Here is a 13,055-nt window from a genome sequence, read left to right as displayed (position 1 = left end):
AAAGCAGCGATAAAAGGCGTGCATTAATGCCACAAAGAGATGCAAAACGACCACAGGGAGGTAGACGTGAAATATGAATTATGCGCATATTTATTTGTTTACCTTTTTCTGGAGTTTTGCAGCAAAGACAGAAAATGTGGGAAGAGTGCGAAGACATGCGACAAGAGGAATCTGGCAAAAAGTTGGTATAGGGAGGAGTTAAGGGTGGATGGACGGGTTGACAAAACGCTGCATTGGGGACAGATTATTATTACATTAGTCGATAGTTGTCCTGGTCTTAAGATATGTTACCTAACATATAACCTTATTTGAAAATGATGGCACTAGCATTTACTATACATACATTATAAGATAAAAATGTTAGTGGTATTGATATGAATCTACCTTTATTTTTGTCTAAACATTTATTTGATATATTTGCCTGATTAAAAAATGTTATATAGTCATAATTACCTGAACTATTGGCAGATTATTGTACTTATTTTAAGTAATATATCACATTTTATACTATATTTTAATAGTTTTTTAAACATATATTTTTTTCAATAATGCAAAGAAACGTGATTAAAAGTTGAATTTTGGCCATAAAACAAATTAAATAAACCACACAGACCCTCAACACATGTCTCACATATTACAGCAAACGCACATTTGCACATCAGAACAACGGGCGTCAATAAACAACCTGCAAGACAAAGCGCACAGGCTATCCCTGTGTGTCTTTTATCAGCGGAGACAAGGTCTCTCATTGTCTTGTTGTCCTCCTCTAATGAACCAACAGGAAGTAGACACACACACACACACACACACACACACAGGTGGAGCTGTCAGCGTTTTCAAAGCGCCGTGGAAACAAAAGGACACAGTTTATCATGTTCAGAGACCCACAGGAGCGGCCTCCGTGTTCTGATGATGCCGCGGTTTTTCACTGCAGTTCATCAGCCTTGTTATGTCATTTATGAAATACATGAGACATGGTGTATTATGGAACTGCTTATTAAGATACTTAATCAGAAAGCAAGAGTCCACAGCCACGCTAACGGCCACGCTAACGTGCTGGAGCACCGTGACCCTCTGAGCTAAATGTACGGTGATGATTAAAGGCAGGTTTTTAATGGTTAGCTCGCTAACATTTGCACACTGAGTTTAGTGCATGATGCAATTATTTTTTATAAATTTTAATTCAACTGATAAATTGACATTTTAGTGGACTATTGTCTATTGGTAAATGGTTTTGCTTTTATATAGCACTTTTCTACCTATTGGTAGTCAAAGCGCTTTGCAGTCACGGAGGTTCTGTGTCTTGCTTAAAGACATTTCCCTATGTGGCACATTCTGGGGATCGAACCTCTAACTTCCCCATCTACTGAGTCGCCCCTATTATCTCCCACAAGAACCAAATCATCATTACATTCAAAATAGTCATGTTCTGCCCCTTCAAGTCAACCTGAATCCCCTCTACTAGCTGCATTTAATACAAAACACCAACCAGTGCTGCATCTACATCCATAATTATTATGATGGATAATTAAAAAATACTTATTTTGACACTTTCATATCCTAAATTAGAAGCGTAACTAAAACAAATACAAATACTGGATGCTTTGCAGGCCCCTGGTGTCTGTGTTGTGTACCTGTCTGGCTGAAATTTAACATTTGTGCATTTGATTAATGTGCATTGTCCCAATTCTTTCTTTCTTCCAAAATAATTTTTTCTTTCAAAATTATCTTTATTAAATTTTCCTTGGACGCATGTTCACACCAACTGTCACAGCACACAGGATTTTGTCCAACATATTCATAAAATAAAGGCATGTACAGAAATTACAATAATACCAAGATTATATAGAACCAGAAAAATAAATAAAGCAATTCAATAAACTAATAAAAATAAGACAGTGATGTTGGATGAGGAGGCTTCATCTAATTCATCCCACAGATGTTCTATCAGGTTGAGTCCAGGCAAGTTCCTCCACACCAGGGTCTGTGTAGGTGTGTGTATTTTCGATGTAGCCTCTGCATCAACTTAAAATCAAAAGTTAAAGTCGGTTGGAGATACTAGAGGAAAGTTTGAGCTGCCAGTGCATTTCTCCAGGACTTCTATTCAGATGGTCGATTATAATCAGAAAGTGATTTTCTCCACACACGCCTTTTAGTCAAATTCTGTCGCATTCTGAACCCGACAAGCATTCACACCCACTTCACACTATTACCGGTTCCCATGAGCCGAGGTGAGAAAGGAGCCGGGAGCTCGGACGCGAACAATGGAGCACGATGACATGATTTTTAAATGCTATTTTTCTTTCTGTCCCCGCTGCCACGTGAGACCTGACATCGTTAAACGGCCTCGTATGAGCCACCTCTTCCCTGTCCTCTCATTAATCCTCTCATTAACGTCTGTGCCAATTTTCACACCATCCGTCTAATGGCTGCCGAGATAATCAATCCGGGCCACGGCGGTGGATCGTTAGACCCACGCCGTCGTCCCTACAGCCGATGTTGTCGTAAAGTAGATTCTGTTTTATTCTCGCACCTTTATTTGAATCTAATCTGAATCATTTTATGCACCAACATGTGTCACTGCTGCATCTTCGTGCTGTTGAATGGTAGAATGGAGCACAGACCAACTTAGACTTAGTAAACTTTATTATCCCCTAGTGGGGCAATTTATTTTACAGCCAGCAGAGAAACAACACAAATAACTTCCGATCTCCAAATTGTTTGTGGTGTAAAGTTTGTCTGGAGTCTCTCCGTTGGGAACCGATTATGTTCCTGCAAAGATCTGCAGAGTCAATCAGAGCATTTGGGTTTATGTGGCAGTAAAATGTTTTGGGGAGATGCACGCCCAGCTATGGATTCAGACAGGACAACACTACTACTACTACACTGAAAGTGTTTTAGCTTTCTCCGTGTGCTGCTGGTATCACTCCGTAACTGTACAGGACAGGTGAAGGTGTGCTCTAAGTTACTGGACTTCCTGCTCACCACCTGAGCTCTGTGTACGAACAGCAGGCTAAGCGTCGAATTCCCAGTGACTCAGTGCAAACTCTGTTCCCAGCATCTGAGCTGCTGTCATCTGGTTGCATGTTCCGCTGTCCAGCCTCTAAGACCCAGAGGAGGAGAACAACCTTTGTTCCCTGTGTTGTTCTCCTCCTGAACTCTAAGACTGTTACAATAACTTATTGCATGTGCAATATCACAATGTCACTTTTAATTATAATGTCACTTTATTCTGTATTTATTGTCATCTGCTGTTTTACATTTTTTATGTATTGCTTTTTATATTATTTGCCACAATTCATTTCACTCTTGTGTTACTGGCAGCAGCCTGTCATTGCACACAATATGCTGCTTTTCTCCACTAACTTTGCGATTTTTTTCTCTTGCTCTTTATTTTGTATGTGCTGCTCTTCGCCCCTCAGGGATAAATACATTTTTTTCTGATTCTAAATATCCAACATTTGATCCAAACCCCAAAGTTTAACATTTAAGTTAATTTTCAATAGGACACAACTGCGTCAACTACTCAGTCCAGCAGAGCTGTATGTTCTGTTCTGTATGTTCTGTTGAGCTGTATGTTCCGAGGTTCTGTTTAAAGAACCTCGTTTGGTCAGAATGTGATGTTTTATAAAGGAAGTTTGGTGTGGAACAGCCTACCTGCCTCTATAAGGGAAACCTTTAAGGGCCGTCTGAAGACATCATCATGTGATTCCTTCTATATCACTATTAACTTTCTTTAACTTTTTATCTCTTTCTTTTGGTTCATTAAAACATTTCTCACATGTGATGTGTCGTTCTTTTTAAACAGGAAAGGCAGGAAAATCCAAAATCAAAATGAATCATCAAACGTGGCAAAGTAACATGATAACATGGAACAAGACGTGGCAACATGGATCTAACATTAAAGATGCAACCAGAAACAAAGGGAAAGGCAGAGCTTTATATACACAAGAGGCTCAGGGCTGACAAGACACAGGTGAAACAGATCAGGACAATCAACACAGGTGAAACCAATAAATAATCAAGAGACAACGAGGCACAAGACAGGAAACCTGGAAACTTTGACAAAATAAAACAGGAAACACAAAACATGCGACAGACAGACATGACAAAGCACAAGGAGACACGACAGATGGGAAACCTGACAAAATAAAACTGGAAACTTCAAAACAGACACAGAACCTGGAAAAGTGCTAGAGAACAGCTGACTGTGGAGAAGATGACTGCAGATCTCTGCACCTCACGAGACAGTAAAGAAAAGTAATTTAAGGAAACATGTAGCGTGGTGCAGCTTTCTTTAGGTGTTCAGTTACAATATTTAGTAGTAACTTCTAGCAATATTCATTTCAAAATGAATGCACCTAAATTTACAGGATCTCTATGACAATATGTATTAAACCATGAGCCATAACTGCTCCATTATATTGTTCTGTTGTTAGCATTACAGTCACAAGTGATAAGTAATGCATTACATTTTTGAAGTAACTTTCCCATCACTGGAAACTAGTATTATATATAATCTGGCATATTTACATGTACACTGTAGTGTTGATTAATGTGCATTAATGTGCATTGTCCCTTTATTTCCCAAATAGAGTTTTCTAATCAGTAAACTGTTAAAGGACTTGATGCAGGAATTCAGCTCAGTGTCGCTCTTGGAGTCGAACCAAAAAACATTCACCTTGCATATTGATATTCATGTTTCATCTCTAAACTATTTATTTATTAATTATTATTATTTTTTGTCAGATCTGTTATTTAACCAGGACGGTTACTGTTCAGGTTAAGAGCCGCTTTTTCAAAGAGTCCTGACCATGAGAGGCAGTAGCAAATACAAAATACAGTTACACAGTTAAAAGTAGGGCTGGGAATATCTATCTAAATAGCGACCAAGGTCAGTATCTGTATCGGATCGATACTAGCATGATGAGATCGATACTTTTGTTCCAGTTTCTCTTCTATACGTCCAGCGTATTACTTGTCACAGAGTTCATGCAGCTTCTCTCCAAGTCTGTGGAGCTTCTCCATCCTCACCTGTAGTAAAAGGTGGATAATAAGATCCTAGAATCACAGCAGCATCACACAACTGGTGCTGATGCTGTTAGTGAAATGTGTCTGTACTTGGACGAAAAGATAATTACACTGGATACAGACTCACTACTTTGGTGGAAAATTAATGAGGCAACGTTTCACTCACTGAGTAACTTTTATATTTATTATAACATTGTTGCTTTTGTTTCCTTATTTACTCAACCAACTTTATAACTGACTTTATTTTCCACTGTTGTTGTGTGGTTTACATTGTTATATTCATATTTTTGTTACATTGTTCCTTTTTCTTATTTTGCACTAATGACTTTTCTAAAATAACTGTGTGTACTAAAAGGGGAATTATTTAATTGTTATCATAATCAACTAACTAGAGATGAAGTTATGAAGTTATTCAATGATGACAAGTGAAATATCAAGTATAACGTTTCAAGAAAAAGTATCAGTATCTGCGATATTCGTCCGGTATTTACTTGGTATCGGATCGATACCCATATTCCCGGTATCGTCCAGCCCTCGTTCAAACAGAAAATGAAGACAAACAGAAAGAAAAGGATCAAAATTACAAGCAGATTATTAAAAACAATTGATTATTGAGTCGGCCTCATGTCATTCTCCTTCTTCACGTCTGAGTTAGCTTCAGAAAACAACAGTTAAAACCTGCACTTTGAGGCACTGGTGTTACCTTCAGGAATAATTCTGGCAGCTGAAAACATGTCAGACTGTTGCTTCCTGTTGGGATTTTTCTTGGTTGTTGTATTATTTACTATAAATATCCAGCCATGTCACCTCATGTCGTGTGTTCTGTATCTTTATTGTCCTCTGCAGCTCTAGTTTTCCAGTTTCACTGTGTTGCTGCAGAGGCCTCGGAGTTATTTACTGTCGTAACTAAATGTTCCTCTCGTATGTTTATGCTAAATCGACCTCTTTAAATGGAAACTAATTATAGCCGTTAATCGTACTTAGGGCGCTGGGGCACAACTGATCGTTTGTGTCTGATTACCGGTCCCGCTGCAGCAGGGGGAGGAATCCGTTCTGCAAGAGCAAGAACTGCTGAAGCACCAGCTCACGTTTTCTGTCATGCATCGTAATTTTTTTTTCTCTATAGTGTTAAAAAAAATAATAATTAAAAAAAAGAAATGTACAAAACTGGCATTGCAGCAGTTAAGCTGGTTCGTGTACGATGGCAGCTTGCATTAAGGAGCAGTGTTTGTTTATCTGGGTAATGGCAGCACTTTTAACTCGTCACAGAGACAGAGTGGAGCTTCAGGTTCAAACAGCAATGAGAGAACAGATCAAACAAGCCCGTTCGGTAATGAGCACCCACGGGAGAGCAGCAATAGAGCCGAGCCGACCCGAGCGGAGAAGAGTGGAGCCGAATTAAAGCATGCAAAGTAGAAAAACTAAAAACATTTCACTAATTAGTTGTGCGTCCTGCACAGTTTCAGAGTTTAACCCATTTAGAAATGCATATTGCTTTTTATTTGCAGTACAGTACGTTCACGTATGCAGACTGAGGGAGTGAAGTTACAGAGATCCTACATAAAACCTAATAACTTTTGGATTAATCACCGAATTACAAGCACAATGAAACAATATCTATAACAGGCCTCATTTTAGTTCACGTTCTAAAATATAGAATATAATCAGCCTTGTGGTTTAAATAAACTTCTCATTTCAATAAAATATGATGGTTGTTAAGAGCTTGAAATTCCATCATTTCAGTTGTGCGGAAAAATAAAAAAAAAAATCTCAGTATATACCGGGCAAAAGTTTTACAACACTCCTTTTTTGTTGAAATGTCTCATTTTACTCTGAAATTAAAGCATAAAATAAATAAATCATGGAATCAATATATAACCTAACTTAGTTTTACCACAGAAGGGCAACAAAGTGACCCTTGATTTTATCCATGAAAATGACATTTTTTCATTTTTTCATTCACAACACTGAAAAAAAAGTCTTCATATGTCCATGTTATTGATTTTTCTGCGCCCCTGGACCTGCACATTGATCTGAATGTGCATTAAGCATGTAAATTAGAAGAAGTGCTGCAGCTTTACTGAAAACATTTGCCTTGAATGTAATTTAAATCGGTCTTGTCTGGGGCTGAAGTTAAAATAAATAAATGAAATAAAATAAAAGAATAGAAAATAAAATAAAAATAGAAAAGAAAATAAAATAGAAAATAATGAACCAGAAAATAAAATAAAATAAAATAAAAAAATTCAAAGACATATAATGGTTTGAAGTATACAGTTTGTCCAGTATCAGACTCAACACCCTCAGCCCGGAGCTGCATAATTATTTCAGCCACGAAACGCTCTCATCTGATCTCCGGTATCTACAAAATCTCCGTGACTGTGATTCAAACAGTGTTTGACATTCTGAGTCAGTCAGCTCAGGCTTGGAGGATTGATGTGCCCTTCTAGGGAAAGAGACAGAGGGTCCAGCAGAGACACACACCGCTGGTTATTTGTGTTTTCAGGCCGGCAGAAATGCGTCAGTTCAACACCCCCCCTCTTCCCTTTTGTCTCTGAAAGGTCAGCCTGTCGAGGATTTCAAAACCATCCTTATTTTTAGACTGACCTTCATGCATTTTTGAGTTTATACAGCAGATTTTCAAAGTGTCCCAAAGCTCCATCAATATTTTTTAAGTCCGACTGTATTTTAAAAACACTCTTGCGGGTCAGTGTGAGTGTCTTGACTGGCTGGACATTGGCAGGTCCATTCGCTTACACACTGTTTCACTGCTTCGTTGTCAAATCAAGCATCACCCCTCAGTGTCCGTTACATCGGTGCTTCAGGGGGAGACTCTCCCTGAGATCAGCCCCACGTCTATAAATAGATGAAGGAGGAGAAGGACTGATTTCTCCTCCTCCTCCTCCTCCTCTGGGGACTGATCAATAACTGATGATTGAGATGGAGGGAGAAAAGAAAGAAGACTAAGGAACGATGAAGACGAATGTTATTTTCAGACACCTCTCAGTGGTCATAATGTTGTGGCTGATTGGTGTACTTTACACACACATAATCTTCAGGTATATGCGTGTTTCCTCTGCTCATGTGTGACTATGCATCGCAAAAGAAATCCTTGACATCTTGTTTTAAGGTGATTAAACTCCTCTTTCCCGTCTCAGATAAATCATCTTGTCAAACTTGGTTATTTAGCTCGTCTCAAAATAACTTAATTTGTTCTGATAATTAATCATTCCTGCCTCTCTGCTCCTGCAGAAAAATGGGCCACAGTAGAAGATATTGACACTTTCTTGAATATAGAAATAAATTTATATATATGTTTTTTGGAGGTGATTAGTGCTGGTGTGTAGATTTAAGATGAGAAGAATCTCGGTTTCTGCATCTTTAACTTTGATGTTTTGCAGGTGTGGTAACGTCCTGATCTTGGTTTTATCTTTGAATCCACGTTTGACGTTTCGCTAACTGGCACCTGAACTACTGAACTTCAAACCCAACACAGCAACGCTCCACTTTTCTCCTTCAATGTCCACATATTAACCTGCCAATATTAAGATAAATATCATCCATTTTACCACAAACCTTTGGATCTGTGTTGGATCATGCTGGGTGTATTTACACGGTTATGAATGAAGTCCCAACGTTCACAATCAAGTACTTGCTAATTAGAGAAGCTATAGCTTGTTACTATTGATAGAATTTGTGTCATATTATACTTTTATTATGTGACCGCTATCATGTTTTTACACCAACTAGTATCTAGTTATGAGGATAAAAGTTCAAATGAAGCAAAATAAGAAACTGCCACAAACCAAAAACTTAACGTCCCCCTATGAGGACGCAGGATCACAGGAGGTTAAAGGTCCCATATTATACTTATTTCAACCATTTTCATATATCTGTCATGGGTTCAACATCATTTTTTTGAAAGTGTATTACCCCAAATTCAGCCTTGGTCCTGAATTTCATCGAGTCAGAAAGTGGCTTTAGTGAGTTCCACTGAGAACAGGCTGATTCTGTGTCTGTACCTTTAAATGCTAATGAGCTGTGTCTGGCCACGCCCATCCACGCCCTTCTCAGGTAGAAGATACAGCAGATTTATGACCATGGGTTGGGTCAAAGCCAGTTTATTTCCCCACATGACGTCAAGAAGGAAAAATCTCAGATCTGCCTGTTTGAGCACAGATTTACTAAAAAGTGGAGCGAACTCGTGAGGGACTTTTTTCACATCTGGAGCCTCATACATGGGCTATGGAGACACATATTACTGTTAGAACAGCTTTATAAAGTGAATTTTGCATAATATGGCTCCTTTAACAGACCATAGATATGTAGGTTTATTCTGAACACGACTCACTGATGTTCCTATTCCCCACCAGTCTTTCAGACTTGGATGAAACTCTACAAGTCCAGTTTCAATTCTTTAGCTTTATTTATTTTTTGAATATATCATGACCTGGATGACTGAGAGCCTTCTGTTAAAACAGCAAAATTCAAGTCAAGGTCTAAAAGGTCTTGATGAAAGGTTTTCTATCTCTAAGAACAAAGACAAACTCTCAGTGCATCATTCTGCTCGTGTTCCTTCAGCTCTGCTGCCCTGACTACAAATCCAGCAGATGGTCACCTCCCCTGACCCGACCCGACCCGAATGACTGAGAACCTCGGTATCTTTCATTCACTCAGTGTCGGCGCGTGTTGTAAACATCATGGCCGCCTGTACGATCAGCATGAGGATAGTTACATTCATCATGCACTGTATACAAGGACAAAACGAGGAGGACACTGGTGCACATCGACTCATTTTAAGATGAAGTAGCATCTAAACAGGACTCGTTTTAAAGATATAAACTGCTGCTTCGATCTGTCTTGAATCCCGTGAAGTAGGTGAACAAACACGTTTATTACACAACTGAGGTGACACTACTGTGACATATGTCATTTTCTGTTAGTTTAATAGTTATCATATTCGTAGTAGGAGTTAGATTTTAATACTCACTCCCAGATGTTTGCTTGGAGATATGGTTTTAGTGTGAAATGAACCATTTTCAGTAGTTTACAGAACATTTGTTGTTTCTGCGAGAGGTGTTTTTGTGCCGTGTGTATTTTTATCTTTGTGTTGGCGTGTGCATGTATTATTTGCACTAAGATGATTTTGTGGTCGTGCATGTGTGTGTGTGTGTGTGTGTGTGTGTGTGTGTGTGTGTGTCTTCCATGCTGGGCCATCTGCTCTAGGTGATAACAAACACATTAGCCCCCAGACTGAAGCAAAACAGCCACTCTCCAGCTCTCACCAGCTGGCTGAGGATTACTAGTTTATATTACCTTTAAGTCTGCTCTGAACCTGTTAATACGTCCTCCTACTTCCTCCGGCTGCAGAGCGCAAGCTGCAGCGTCACCATCTGAATGTCGCAGGAGTGCGTTTTAACCGTCATCCGCCGGCTGATGATTGGAGTTGAGGGACGATTCTGCTTCCAGTTCTTCGCCAAACATTAAATATTAACAGCGATTAAACTGATTTTTATGTTGCAGCTCTGAGGAGCCTTTTATCCTATTTTAGATCATTGTTTTGCTTTTGTGCCACATTAACCTCCTGTCACCCGAGCTTTTGTTTGCAGTGCATTTTTAATTTCAAAAGTCATTTGGGATTTGGACGTAAGAAGCATAAAAACCAAACATCATCTTTGAACAGGAAGTAATTATTGGAAAAAAAAACAGCAATGTCTTCAATGTGTAACTAATAATAAAAATAATAATATACTAATAATAAAATATGAAACTATATATTTCAATATCTGAACATTTCTGTGCAAAAACAGGCTTATAAACAATACATTCCCAATGTCCTTAAACTAGTACTTGCTAATTAATGACGTTGTAGCTCATTACTACTGATAAATCTTGTTAAATCTTAGTTACAACCATAAATTTTGATGACGTTTTGAACCTCGTTCACATTTGTCTCGTTATCCGCTGCAGAGCGAATCCGCTGAAACACTAAACAATCTTCTTATGCCGACTAGTCGTACTGATCCTTTGCTACCACTAGATGGCAGACTAAAGCGTCCACTTATGTGGACAACAGGTCTAAATCAAACAGTTTGAGCTGCCACAAACCTAAAACCTAATGTCCCCATTTGAGGACGCAGGGTCTCAGGTTAATTGTTTGGTTCAGAGTGAACATTTCCATTTACGAGTAATAAGAGTGGACAGTATGTATATGTGTTTGCGTACCTATATACATATAAAGGAATAAAAAAGATTTAGAAAAAGAAAAATACATATGGTTTGTAAGATATATAAGCTATAAAATATGAATTCGTAACAACTTTCCTCTTAATTTGTCCACTATTTAAAACTCAAATGTTGACTCGAGCTGTAGTGGACTCATGGATTCCTTTTGCTGTGTGGCTGCACACCTACATGCTACGTGAGGGGTTGAAGGTTGACGTTTAATCGCCTGAACCAGCCCGTGCTCTAATGTTGCTCAAATGTTTGGTGAACGCGGAGCCAGTAACAGTCCATTTATCACTCTAGAAAACAGCACGCTTCAGTTTCTCCCACCGCCTCTTTGGTTGAGTGAAAATAAAACCTGTTCCTGAAGTAGCTCTTTCAATCTCATCGTGAACATCTCACCCCCCCACTCCCACCACCACCACCACCACCACCACCACCGCTCCTTCCTCCCTCATCAGATCAAAGCCTCACAGAGAACTATTGTTGCATTGTATAGGCAGCCTGCGCCGAAGCCAAAATAACAAAGACGCTCTCATCTCACGTTGCACGAGGGGCGGACACACACAATCGTGGCTCTACTTTTATGCTCTTTCATTTACATACAAAGGGGCGATTCAGCTGGGGCTGCCTTAAAGGAATAGTTAGATGAGAAAGGTTGATTAAAATTTCATGATTGTGCGGTAATTATGGAGCTAAACGCAGGGGACACTTGGCCTAGCTGAGCGTAAATACTGGGGGGCAAGGAGATAAAGATGCCACGGTTCCATAAACACCTCTTTAATCTCACTGTTAGATCAGTTTGTACACACATTGTATGTTCATTTCAATGGGTTCATTTCACTCCTCTATGTGTACTAGTTGTTCAGTGATGTCATCTGATTATGTGTGTTCAGATTGCATGATCCTGTGCAGTCATTTTGTCATCTATGCTCTTGCAGCATGTGAAACTACAACTGTATGAAAAAAATCCAGAAACACGTAGCGGAGCCGGTACATCCACACTTGTTTTTTCATCATATTGCATCAGTGCTTCACTTTCAGCTGCACAGGAACAAATAAAATGAAGCACAAGATTCTGTTTTCATTTTATTTTTTTCATGCACCATTGGGATTCGAAGAATATTACATACAGAACTGCGTAAATGTTTTAAGCACTTTAGATGTTTAGACATGGAGCATGAAGTCAGATCAAGCCCAGACATACAGACACACTCACACAAAGTAAAAAGCACCAAAAAATAGATAAAAATCTGTATTATCTTTTCATTTTGGAGCGAGTTCTATCCTGGAAGTGCCGCCGTCTTTACACTTAAGCTAAGGACCCAGAAACACCAAAACGAATGACTGACTGCAGCATCTCCTGCGTCTGAGCCACGGAAATTGCACTTGAACACACGACAGTGTCAAACTAAAACCACCTGGGAGTCTACAGGGAGAGATACAGGCCGCTGTGCACAAAGATCTGGCCTCTCCTGAGTCACGCTGAGCAGATGGTCTATGGTTTATTCATTCAGGATGTCATCAGGAAAATATCTGCAGATGAGCTGAAGATGAAAAATGAGGAGTTCCTCATCTGGTTTCGCTGGTTCGCTGGTTTGATAAAACTGAACAACCAATCAGAGTGAACTCTCGGACTGAAGAATCTCCGCCACTGGTTCAACACGTTCAAGTGGAACAAAAAGCCGTTGACGAGGTCAGACTCATGACAAACAATAGTTCACTGACAACCTCTGCTGGGTGTGTCACAGCCCTGACTTTACCGCAGACTGACTATTGCTCCCTAAACGACAGGTCTT

General features: G+C 39.3%; 1 protein-coding gene across 1 annotated transcript in view; it reads right to left on the bottom strand.

Moving 5' to 3' along the window:
• Window positions 1-13,055, bottom strand: part of c1qtnf4 (C1q and TNF related 4) — a 39,511-nt gene that overhangs the window by 8,077 nt on the left and 18,379 nt on the right. The gene's annotated exons all lie outside the window — the stretch shown is intronic.

Source organism: Mugil cephalus, chromosome 3, assembly GCF_022458985.1.
Source record: "Mugil cephalus isolate CIBA_MC_2020 chromosome 3, CIBA_Mcephalus_1.1, whole genome shotgun sequence".
Classification (NCBI taxonomy): Eukaryota; Metazoa; Chordata; class Actinopteri; order Mugiliformes; family Mugilidae; genus Mugil; species Mugil cephalus.
Note: the sequence above shows the minus strand (reverse complement) of the source record. Positions and strands in the feature narration are given on the sequence as shown.